This window comes from Phyllobates terribilis, unplaced genomic scaffold (assembly GCF_046119375.1).
Source record: "Phyllobates terribilis strain yellow unplaced genomic scaffold, ASM4611937v1 Scaffold_3__8_contigs__length_932513732, whole genome shotgun sequence".
In the NCBI taxonomy this organism is placed as follows: domain Eukaryota; kingdom Metazoa; phylum Chordata; class Amphibia; order Anura; family Dendrobatidae; genus Phyllobates; species Phyllobates terribilis.
This window is the reverse complement of record NW_027362763.1, coordinates 7,451,460-7,463,449: the sequence shown is the minus strand read 5'-3', so window position 1 is coordinate 7,463,449 and position 11,990 is coordinate 7,451,460. Positions and strand designations below refer to the sequence as shown.

General features: G+C 49.3%; 2 non-coding genes across 2 annotated transcripts; both read left to right on the top strand.

Annotated features, from left to right (window-relative positions):
- The first annotated feature begins 8,283 nt into the window (after positions 1-8,283).
- On the top strand, positions 8,284-8,365 carry TRNAS-AGA (transfer RNA serine (anticodon AGA)). The gene has a single exon. It is a non-coding gene; the product is annotated as a tRNA-Ser (tRNA).
- An 881-nt stretch (positions 8,366-9,246) lies between these two features.
- TRNAG-UCC (transfer RNA glycine (anticodon UCC)) lies at positions 9,247-9,318 on the top strand. The gene has a single exon. It is a non-coding gene; the product is annotated as a tRNA-Gly (tRNA).
- Positions 9,319-11,990: the final 2,672 nt, after the last annotated feature.

The following is an 11,990-nucleotide window of genomic DNA, read 5'->3' as shown; positions in this document are numbered from 1 at the left end:
AGATGCATTCACTGGCTCACTATCTACACACACAGCTTTGTCTATTCTGAGGAGAAGACATTAGTGTCACCACCCAACTCCACAATGTGCTCCGAGGAGGAGACATCTATCCTACACGTGAGGTCCTACCGGCTGCCCATGACTGAGTAGTAGGATCACACTACTATGAATGAATACAGCAGGTAGGACAAAGTGTATATGTAGCGCCCCGAGGGTTCGGCCGCTACAGGGGTATTGCACCTCAGACCGGAGGTGTGATATTCCACTCCCGGGTAAGGATGGAGTATGGACCAGGGCTCAGTTAGCTGCATACAGCACACACACCCCATTTCCAAGGGACAGCTCAACGGTGCTCCCACCAGACATAAGTGCAGGCACGACCGACCATGTCCCTGCTGGAGTGGGGAGGGAGGGGTGGAACACCCAGTGCTGTAGGGGCAGATAGGGGGCGGTTCCTGAGTGTAGGAAGGAGCCCATTGGTTGCTGGTCACCTGGGCTCATGGCTAGAGGGAGGTATAAAAGGTGGGCACCATCTTAGATCTATGTTCTGTGGAGAGGAGAAGACAGGGAGCAGCAGCTCAGGCTGAGTGCTGCTCCAGAGGCAGGCCTAGGGAAGAGGCCGGGGCCTGAGAGGAGAAGGAGAAGTGGGCCTGGAGAAGAGGCCAAGGAGGAGGTGAAGGGGAGCTGAGATTCTGGCTCATCTCAGCTCCAAGAGAAAGGAACAGAAACAGAAAGGAACTGCAAAGAAGGAGAGACAGAGAAACAGAAGGGCTCAGGAACAAGAAGGTGGAAGGGACCCTAAGAACCCACGAGAATCCAGGGTGCAGGGTCAGGCAGATTAAGGGTACCGGATCCCAAGTTGGTGGAGGAGAAACAACCCTCAGCCAAAGACCGGTCGTCGTGATCATATATTGGTGCGACACCTCATCAAACCTGCTAGGAAGGCACCATATAGGACAGCGGAGGACGGGGCCCACGTTTAACCGCACAGGTCCGCGGCAGCTGGACAAAAGTGGGTCACTGGTGAGGCAGGCCAGAGAAAGGATAAAAGGGGGTCCTGTGCCATGCTCCTGAACTGCCTGGGAGTTGACCGAGCCCCTCACCTGGTGGACGCAGCACGGCTCGGGCGGTCACTGCTGGCCGAAGTGACCTGGAACAAACGAACTGTGAGTAAAGACCCTGGACTGTAACTTGTTGTCTGTGTGCTCCTTCGCGCCTCCAGCACTATCAGCACCGGGACCCGCACTACCATCACTCCCAACATCCACTACACTGCCCTGGGGCTGCACTCTTCCCGTGGGGAGTCACATCACCTCAGCTGCACCCATCATCAGCCCCAGCGGACTGCCTTGCAGCGGCGGTTCCTAATAACCGCAATCCACGGGTGGCGTAGTCGGACATTATTTGGAGCTCATAGCAGACTACCATTGGCCTGACCACCCTGAGCCGCGGGATCGGGCCGCCACTACTACTACCCCCATCGTTCCCCTATCGCCCGGATCCGCGTGCCCCACGGCCCAGGGGGCGAGTCATATATAATGTTAGAAAATCATTATATTACCACCAATTTTAATGAAAAAGGTTGTTAGTGCTTTACTAACAACGCTATGGGGGCAGTGTAGATAGTAGCTAGGACATGACCAGTTTCCTTTAAGGTGTTAAGGGAATCTGTCTCCACTTTGGAGTTATCAGACCTCTATTATGGCCATACAGGGAATAGAAAAGTAAATCTATACTTACCTGTATGGCCAATAGCAGAGGTCTGATTGCAGAGAAAAGTGCTTTATTCAATTCTGTCTTGTACAGGCTTAGTGTCCGGGGAACGCCAAGAAATCCTCTCCTATGTGCTTATTATTCCCCCAAATCCCCACCTATGTGCTTATTATTCCCCCAAATCCCCGCCTATGTGCTTATTATTCCCCTAAATCCCCGCCTATGTGCTTATTATTCCCCTAAATCCCTGCCTATGTGATTATTATTCCCCTAAATCCCCACCTATGTGCTTATTATTCCCCTAAATCCCCACCTATGTGTTTATTATTCCCCTAAATCCCCGCCTATGTGCTTATTATTCCCCTAAATCCCCGCCTATGCGCTTATTATCCCCCCAAATCCCCGCCTATGTGATTATTATTCCCCTAAATCCCCACCTATGTGCTTATTATTCCCCTAAATCCCCACCTATGTGTTTATTATTCCCCTAAATTCCCGCCTATGTGCTTATTATTCCCCCAAATCCCCACCTATGCGCTTATTATCCCCCCAAATCCCCGCCTATGTGCTTATTATTCCCCTAAATCCCCGCCTATGTGCTTATTATTCCCCCTAATACCCACCTATATGCTTATTAATCCCCCAAATCCCCACCTATGTGCTTAGTTATTATATTCCCCCCCTCCCCTGCAGGTCACAGGTTCCTGTGACGTGCACTGTGCTCCCTGACTTCCCGGGCATATGCAAAGCGCCGCTCACATAGAGCTCACATAGAGCGCGCTTTGCATAATTCCGGCCCTGTCTCTCTGTGTACTGCTCTGCAGGGTTCTATTGCGCAGGCGCTGGAAAGTGACAGCGACTCCCCGGGACCTGCGCAATAGAAACCTGCAGCACAGTGCACAGAGAGACGGGGCCGGGATGAAGCAAAGCGCACTCTATGTGAGTGGCGCTTTGCGCATGCCCGGGAAGTCAGGGAGCACATTGCACATCACAGGGCCTGTCACAGATAATGATATGATAATTAAGCATATAGGCGGGGATTTGGGGGAATAATAAGCACATAGGCGGGGATTTGGGGGAATAATAAGCACATAGGCGGGGATTTCTTGGCGTCCCCCGGACGCCAAGCCTGTACAAAACAGAATTGAATAAAGTACTTTTATCTGCAATCAGATCTCTGCTATGGGCCATACAGGTATGTATAGATTTACTTTTCTATATGGCCATAGTAGAAGTCTGATAACTCCAAAGTGGTGAAAGATTCCCTTTAAGTAAATGAATACATCACCAGAACCACAGTCAGAACATTAATACATTACCAGAACCAAGTTTTGAGTATTTGAAGAGGATTTGGAGAGTTTTGTCTAAAAAAAAAATCAGTGTTAAACTGGGTTTTTGGAGCAGAAACTTGCCAAATCCTCTGCAATTTAAAATCTCTAAGTTTGAAATATTTTTAAGTTTTAACACTGCCATGAAGCACATTATGGATTGCTACATGAATGCAGCACCAAAACCACAGTCATTACATGAATGAAGTGCCAAAACTACAGGCAGTACATAAATGCAGCACCAGAAGCACCGACAGTTCTATAATGTTGTACCAGAACCACTAGCAGTTCATAAATGCAGCTCCAGTACCACGATCACTACATGAATGCAGCACCAGAACCACCATCAGTACATGAATGCGCAGCACCAGAGCCACCATCAGTACATGAATTTAGCACCAGAACCACCAGTAGTACATGAATGCAGTGCCAGAACCACTGTCAGAATATGGATGCAGCACCAGAATAGCAGGCAGTAAATAAATGCAGCACCAGAATCACCGGCATTACATAACTGCAGTGCCAGAACTACCCTCAGTATATTAGTGCAGCGCCAGAACCACCATCAGTATATGTATAAAGTATCAGGCTTAATACAGAAATTAATTGTAATGTCAGGTCAGCTCCATATATAATTGTATCACATGAACCTACTATTCTCATTATGTCCTCAACAATGTTAATGAGATACTGGGAGTTATTGTTACCAGCAATCATCAGACTGCAGACCATGAAAGAATCACAGTATTGATGAGACGTAGTCAGTATCACAAAAACAAATATTTGCATCCAGGTGCCTTATAGGTGACATCATCCCTGATTGGACTTGTTCCCATCACTTTCGTCTCCATGTAGCACAGATGTCATGATGAGACTCCACACCCAGAGCTCATCTCTGCAGACTTGTCTCTTCTCCATCTTCAGCAGCACATCCCGACATGGTGCCCTTAACAATAAAAGTATCATTATGCTGCCATATAAATAAAGATGTCTCCTATGCTGTGCCCCTGAATAAATAATTGCCCCTCACAGTGCTCCCTCTACAAAACATCCCCACAACACTGCCTCCATAATAGTCCCCCACACTGCCGCTCTCCATAATGTCCCCAACACACTGCCGCTCTCAATAATGTCCTCAGCATACTGCCCCTTTATATAATGTCCCTCATACTGCCCCTCTCCATAACGTCCCCCCACACTGCCCCTCACCATAATGCCCCCCCCCTCAATAACACTCTATATAATGTACCCCCATATTGCTCCTCTCCATAGTGTCCCCCTTTACACTGGCTCACTCCATAATGTCTCCCTTTCACACTGACCATCACCATCATTTATACCACCAGGTATAAATGAAGAGATGGCAACATTGAGAACCATAGACATTATGGAAAGGAGTTTGCTCCTCAATGAGCAGGTGCTCGCGGGGATAGATGTGGGGGAGGATGGTAGCACGGAGCTGCAGGACAGTGAGGCAGCTAGCTGGGTGACAGAAGTCAGAGTGTCAGGGAGGCTCGTCCTGTGATGGCACCCCAACAAGTTTACTAAGTTGGCAGATGATGGGTGTCAGTACAATGGTAGCATTATTGCTGCAAGATGTGTCCTCGAAAATCCGGCAGCATGTCTACTCCAGTATAGAATAGAACACATAAAGAAGTATATAAGTGCTGGGGACCATCGTATATTAGCATTTATGTTTATTAATGGCTTAGCGTGCGAGAGGTAGTGAGATTGATTCCTTCAAAGCTTCTTTCGCTGATTTATTTTTTTAATCAAATAGTTATATTCTTTCTACTCCTAATCCCATAGTTACCCCAGCTACTCCTTATTACAGTACAAGACGACTATAACTGGAGAACTACAAGGTCTCAGTGTTCAGAGGTCTACAACAGCCGAGTAACGGCCCCGAGTGGTGACTGCTCCGACATTGTGCGTCTGTAAGGAGGAAGACCGGGGTGTAAGTACTTTCAGAACAAGGGATCCGGAACTGCCGGGCCTGTGCCTCTGGTTGCAGGGGGAAGACAGACTGCGAGCACAGGAGTCAGGTGACGGGAAAGCTGGGGGCGTGTCCAGGGGGAGAGCTGAGGAGTCAGGTGACTGGGGAGCTGGGGGCGTGTCTAGGAAGAGGGAGTAAAAGGAGTTTTGCACAGGAAAGCAGGGAGTTGACAGTTGGGGTCAAGCACGACTAGAGGGAGAAAAGACGCAGGGTCCGTGGAGCCGAGCAAGTGAGGTGCAGTGTTATGGACTAGGGTCAGCGGGTCAAACCGGAGACCGCCCGCTACCACCAGAAGACAAAGCAATGTTTAGACAGGGAAGCCAGAAGAAAACAACACTGGCATCAGCCGGCAACAGCTTTGTGGGGAACAAGAGTCTGCTAAGTGTAAAACTGCCTATTACAACCATGTCGACTCTGCTACATCTAGCCAAACTGGGGATTGCTGGTTATAGACTGCTACCTGCTACTCCTCTTGTTGTCCCCATAATTGCCCTGTTACACCCTGCATGGAGATTGACCCTGTTACAATAAATCCCCCTTGTTTATTAACCCTGTACTGGCTGCTCTGTGTTTCTGTGTGACTGCATCTAAAGTACCTGTGTTACACTTGGCGTAGTCGGCAGGATCATATCCAAATGTCCTGTGCCCACCGGACTAGTGGAGAGGACCCCTGAGGCCTGTGAAACGGCACCTGCATGGCGCATTGCAATGGCGACCACGCTGTGGTCCAAGATGGCGCCGAACACTGACAAGAAGATGGCGGTCAGTGGCGCGAAATCCTGGGGAGGCAGAGAAAGCGCGCAAAGAAGTGACCCGCCCTCCGATAGCAAGTGTGTGCTGAGGGGACAACCTGAGAGAAGGAGGCAGTCCCCAGAATTTTATCTGCAGGCCGGCAGATGGAGGGAAAAGAGGAAGAACGCCCGCCCCAAGCAGCACGATGGGGGTAGGAGGATCCTCGTGTGGAGAAGTGCAGGTGGCCTGTCGCCATTTGAAAGTTGGAGAGTGAATCTGAGTGGAAGACCGATGTTGCCGAGCCCTCCTGATACTTCCAGTGAGGCCCGTTGAGAGCTGAAGAGAAGTTTTCTTTGCTGAAAAAAGGTGTTGCCCCGCAAGCTGAGGGCGTTGAAGCCGGTCAAACTGGACCGAAGTGAAGCTGCGATGGCAGTTGTTGTTTTCTCCCTGATACCAGTTGGAGCCTCGACATCGGAGGCCTATTTTGGACTTGGACTTTGATGACCTCAGCAATTGCCTCTGGGGTCCGGATCGGTGCTGCCTTGCAGGAGCAGGCACACGTGTGTGTAACCCCTTTAAATGCTTTAGTACCGTTGTAGAAGGAATCGTGTCCCTGTTGCCACAGGGAATGTAATGGACTGTGCCCGGATGCAGTTGGGCATGCAAAGGACACTTTGCAGCAATTTTTGCATTTCTTAAAGGGACATTTTTGTCCCTTAAAGGGGAAGTGATTTTTCGCGGGGTCTTTCTTCTGTTTTGTTGCCTCGTCAAGTGAGGCTGGATTGTGCATGTTTTGGACTTCTATGCTTCATAGCAGTGGACTTGTTGCGATTCCGCCGGAGCAGAGTGTATGTGTGTGGGCTACCCCTTTAAGATGTGCACGTTGGGACTGTGTTTATGCTGTGTTTCTTTACAGGGTCCCTGCATGTCCGAGGACGGCCATGTTTAAGAAGGGGGGGAGTGTAAGGGGGATGGACGCCACCACCCTTTTAAGAAGGACTTTTCCCTGTTATTATTCCCACGTGCAGCAGTAGTTGTCCCCGTGTAAGTGTAATGTCTAATGTAATGTTGATGCTTTTATGTGTTCTCCCTGTATTGTACAGTGCAGTAGTTGCCTAGTTACAGCAGCATGGCAGAGCTGGCCGGGGGAGGAGCGCAGCAGGGAGGAGCAGAGGCAGTGAGCTTAGAGACAGGAGACAGGAAGTTAAGGAGCAGTGTCCAGGCGGCCATGCCCAGGACAAGGTGTCAAAGAAGAGCTCCAGAGAAAGGGAGCTTGTATGAAGATGGGGGTGTCCCCGCAAAGAAGGAGTCGAGGCAGTGGGGGCCGTAAGCCTACGAGAGAGGACCTGCTCGTGACAGGTCGGGACAGAGGACAGGTCGAAGCAGTGGGGCCGTGAGCCCATGAGTAAGGACCAGTGATGGTGTAAATGCACTCAGAGAAGAGGCCAGTACACGAGACATCAAGGGTCCATGTGAGTACCAGAGAGTCCGGCAGCTAGAGACCTGAGCCAGGGCCGAGGACAGAGACTAGGCACTAAGCAGAGTCCGGCAGCCATAGACCCAGGCCAGGGTTAGAAGGTGCGCAGATCCGAGGACAGAGACTCGGCACTAAGAAGAGTCCGGCAGCCATAGACCCAGGCCAGGGTTAGAAGGTGCGCGGATCCGAGGACAGAGACTAGGCACTAAGCAGAGTCCGGCAGCCATAGACCCATGCCAGGGTTAGAAGGTGCGCAGATCCGAGGACAGAGACTAGGCACTAAGCAGAATCCAGCAGCCATAGACCCAGGCCAGGGTTGGAAGGTGCGTGGGAGAGAGAGAGAGAGACTGCCGACAGCCCTCAGCAGGAGCTGAGGACCGAACAGAGGCTGCGGAAAAGGGATGTACATGTATATATCTATATCCGAGTAGCACAGCGAGAGAGGACAGGGACTGTGGAAAAGGGATAGGAGCCTTATCTGAGTAGCACAGCTTCCCTCGGACAAGCGACAACCAGCACAGAGGGTGTGCTGAAGGTGAGAGTCTGCCTGCTGTGATAAACTGAGTCGGAAGGTAGAAAAACGGCTTATTGTCCCTGCATAAGACCTGGGCCTGAGAATATCTGCTGCACCTGCCTGTACACTGCAATCTGTCAGTAAAGTTGGTTTTATTTAAAAGCACTGACTCTATCTATTTATTCATGTGCGAGGTGCCGAGGTGCTCGCTGAAGGTTGCTCAGTAGACTCGCCCACGGCTACCACCCCGTGCCACCTCGTTCAACGTCCATTACACATATATCACAAAAGAAAGCAACAAACATAAAGAAACAATGGCCGATCCCCAGGAGGACACCAGTCCCAGATGTCACCAGAGGAAAGTATCACATGGCTGCCGGCAGGACCTCACGTGTAGGATCGATGTCTCCTCCTCGGAGCACATTGTGGAGTTGGGTGGTGACACTAATGTCTTCTCCTCAGAATAGAGAACGCTGTGTGTGTAGATAGTGAGACGGTGACTCCACATCTGGTGTATGCAGCTATAGTAGTGGCCGAGTGGTTAAGGCGATGGACTAGAAATCCATTGGGGTCTCCCCGCGCAGGTTCAAATCCTGCCGACTACGTGGAAGATCTTGTTTTTGAAAAAGAAAAATACTAATTTAATCTAAAAATGGGAGGCCGTTGTATATAGGAGGCTGTCGTAGGTGGACGGACTACTCCTGTCATTTCTGTATGACTGAGGGATCAGTTGTAGAAATCATTTTCCGTGTGAATATCCGATCATAGAAGTAATCCACCTCGCTAGTGCCACCTATAGGAAAAAGGCTAAAAGTAAGTAATGACTGAGGTACAGCCGAAAAACACAATCATGAATCGAGGCCAAAGAGCTAAAAACATCATCTTCCGAAAAAGTCAAAAATGAGGAGGAATAGAGGGAGGAAACTTCTGTCCAGATAATGCGCTGTAAGTGAAGGACCGTAATAACCCTAATAGAAGCCCTACTTCAGGAGAGCGGACGGCGAGGAGGGATTGTTAAGTGAAATTAATATTTTGGCCAATGTGACCCCATCAGTAATGTGGCTGCTTAATTCTGGAGATAATTATACCCTACTAACAATAAGTAATAAAATGTCCTTCGAACCAGTGACCTAAGGATGTCTGTGCCCCACTACAATCCTCCACTCTACCAGCTGAGCTATCGAAGGCTTGTGTACTGCAGCTCTCCTGCTGTCATCACCTCACTGCGTCTCCAGGTGTATGGGTCACATAATACTGGACATTTCTATAATATATTATACATGTACATTAATTACTGGACAATAAGATTCTGACTGTGACAAAAATAATGTAACAACCAAAAAACGGAAAAACATCTTCTTATGCCGGGAGTCAAAAAGTACCTGAGCTGTATGTGAGCTGTATGGGAAATATCCAGTGAGCTTTGATGTACTTCCCCCAGGCAGAGTGATGGAAGCCAGAAAAAAAACACCATCATCCAGTCCAAGCGTTGGTGGTATAGTGGTGAGCATAGCTGCCTTCCAAGCAGTTGACCCGGGTTCGATTCCCGGCCAACGCAGAACATTTTTTTTCTTTTAAGCTTTAACTATAATAAATTGTCCAAAAAATAGAGCTTGAAAGAAAACCCTGAGTCTCTTCTGTCAACCAAATGTACAAAATTTACAAAACCTGTTTTTTTTTGTGACAACTTGAGTCTTGAAGTAATTTTGAGGGGTCTATATGGCATTTTGTGCCCAAACAAGACCCTGTTTACAAAGGTTTACAAGGAGTATACCTCTTGACAAAGGCTCGTTTGCCGAAACGTGCGTCGGGGCTGGCGCACAGGTGGCAGTGACTGAAGGGTGGCTCTGTTATTGACAGGTTTACTATATCTCAAAGATGTGCATGATGTATAAGTATGTATTAATTATGTGTGGCGCCCCTGGGGGTTCGGTCGCCACAAGGGTACTGCATCTCTTTAATGAGGTATGGTATCTCTCTTTCGAGGTAAGGATGGTGCAGCTGTCAGGACCCCACCTCCGCATTCATCACTACATCTCTCCCACCTGAGGGGGCTTATTTGCACCAGGGTGCTGCCCCAGCCCGGATAGGAGGAGATGGGGGGGGCCAAAAGATAGGGGGAACCTAGTAGTGGGTGAGGGTGGAGGACGCACTTTTAGGTTACACTTAAAAATTCATATTTAATAAACGGCCATCTTGGGCTTATGGTCTTTGATTGTGATCTTCATCACTGAACGTGGCTTTCTGTGTGAACCTGGAGCTGATTGAGGATACACGGTCCTCGTGCTCTGGCCTTGACGCGAGGAGCGGGCTAGAGTTAAGGGCTGTCTCTACCCAGTCAAGGTCCCTACCTAAGAAGACCTGGAGGGGAGCAGAGGAGGCAAGCTCCACAGGCAAAAGGATCCCAGGGGGATGCAGACGGAGCGGCATATGCCACCTGTCCTCACTATTCTGGCCTAGTCTGAGGGACTCCTGCTGCAAAAGGGGTACCGGCCCCCGTTACCTGACTTTGTCACTTCACGTCCTAGTCAGGAAAGCCTGGAAGGCTCAGTGGATCCCACCGGGTAACGGACGAAGTGGAGTCGCCACCCGTACCCTTGTTCTGTGCATAGACCAGAGGGAGACCCGGCCTTACCACACGTAGTGCACCCAGACAGGAGAGGACTTAGTAATAAGTCTAGGAACACTCTGGTGTGTGGTCCTGACCAAAGCACCTGAACTACCCGGAGGTTGTCGGACACCCGGTCCTGGTGGCCGCAGAGCGCCGTGAGGAGCAGGGAGAAGCCTTGCAGCTGCATGCTCTACCGTGAGTAAAACCTGGAAGATTACCCCTATGGCCTCCGGTCCTTTATTCCCGCACCGCACGGCACTACACCAGAATTCACTACTACTCCCTCCATCCGCGTCTCTGCCCTGAGGCCCTGCTCCGCCTGTTGGGAGTAGCACCATCCAAAGCTGCCACTACATCCCGCCTCAGAGGACTGCCGCAGCGCTGGTGGCCATCACCAGGCACCACAGGTGGCGTAGTCTTTCACACCACTCGAATCACTGTCACCGTCCCTCCAAGCCCTTAACTTTTTATGTGACAACCCTGGGCATGGACCGGGCCTAGGTCACGACTACATCCACCTTGCTCAGTGGCCCGGTTCCGAGTACCCCAACTCTCAGGGTGGGCTAGCGAGCGGGGAAGGAGAGGCGTCCCTCAGTCCAACTGACTCGGACGTATTATTATCATCCATCTCTCTCCTCCACCCGGGCGTCACATATGTACCTACCATTGTTATGACACCTGGTGGTGTCACATTTTACCATACTATACAATCAGTTACCCTCAGGAGTCCTAATGATTTTTCACAGGACTATGGACAATTTGCTTCCACTATGTGCGCCATTCTAATACACTTTGTGGTTCCTATATATGTTTATCCTCTAAATTACGTAATTGTATTTGCATAATAAAATTCATATATTTTGATAAAATACTTTTGTTGGATCATCATTTTTTTGAGCCTGGTGCCTCCTCCTGATTACACATCCAGGAATTGTATGAACCCTTCAGCTGCTTCATAGGAAAACAAAAGGAAAAAATGCCATTTTATTTTTTTTCACTAAAATTTTACTTTAGCATTACATTTTTCATTTTCACAGAGATAACAGGAAACAGTGGACCCCGCAATGTATTGAGCAATCTCCTGAGAACAGCAGGACCCCACATTTGGTCAGAAGCTACTGTTTGGCCAGACGGCAGGACGGGAAGGAGCGCTATTAGACTTTGAAGCACAATTTTGACTGTAATAAATTGTGGACGTCATTTTGCATTTGCAGAGCCCCTAAGGACCAAAACAGCAGAAAACCCCCACAAGTGACTTCATTTTAAAACTTGACCAAGGAAAAATTCATCTATGGATGTGGTGAGGAACATGAACCCACAGGTGATTCACCAAAGATTTCTCCACATAAATCTCTCCTATCCCCCAATTTTTCATTTTCATTAGTGTAATAGAAAAATATAGACCCCATAATTTGGTTTGCAATCACTCTTGAATGCAGTAATACCCCACATGTGATCAGACGCTACTGTCCGAGGACACGGCCGGGCACAGATGGGAAGGAGCGCCATATTGGAGGGCAGATTTTGCCTGAAAGGTCTCCATGTGACTTGTATCATTTGTAGATCCCCCAGGTGCCAGAACAGAAGAGACCTCCGATGAGTGACCCATAGTGATGAGT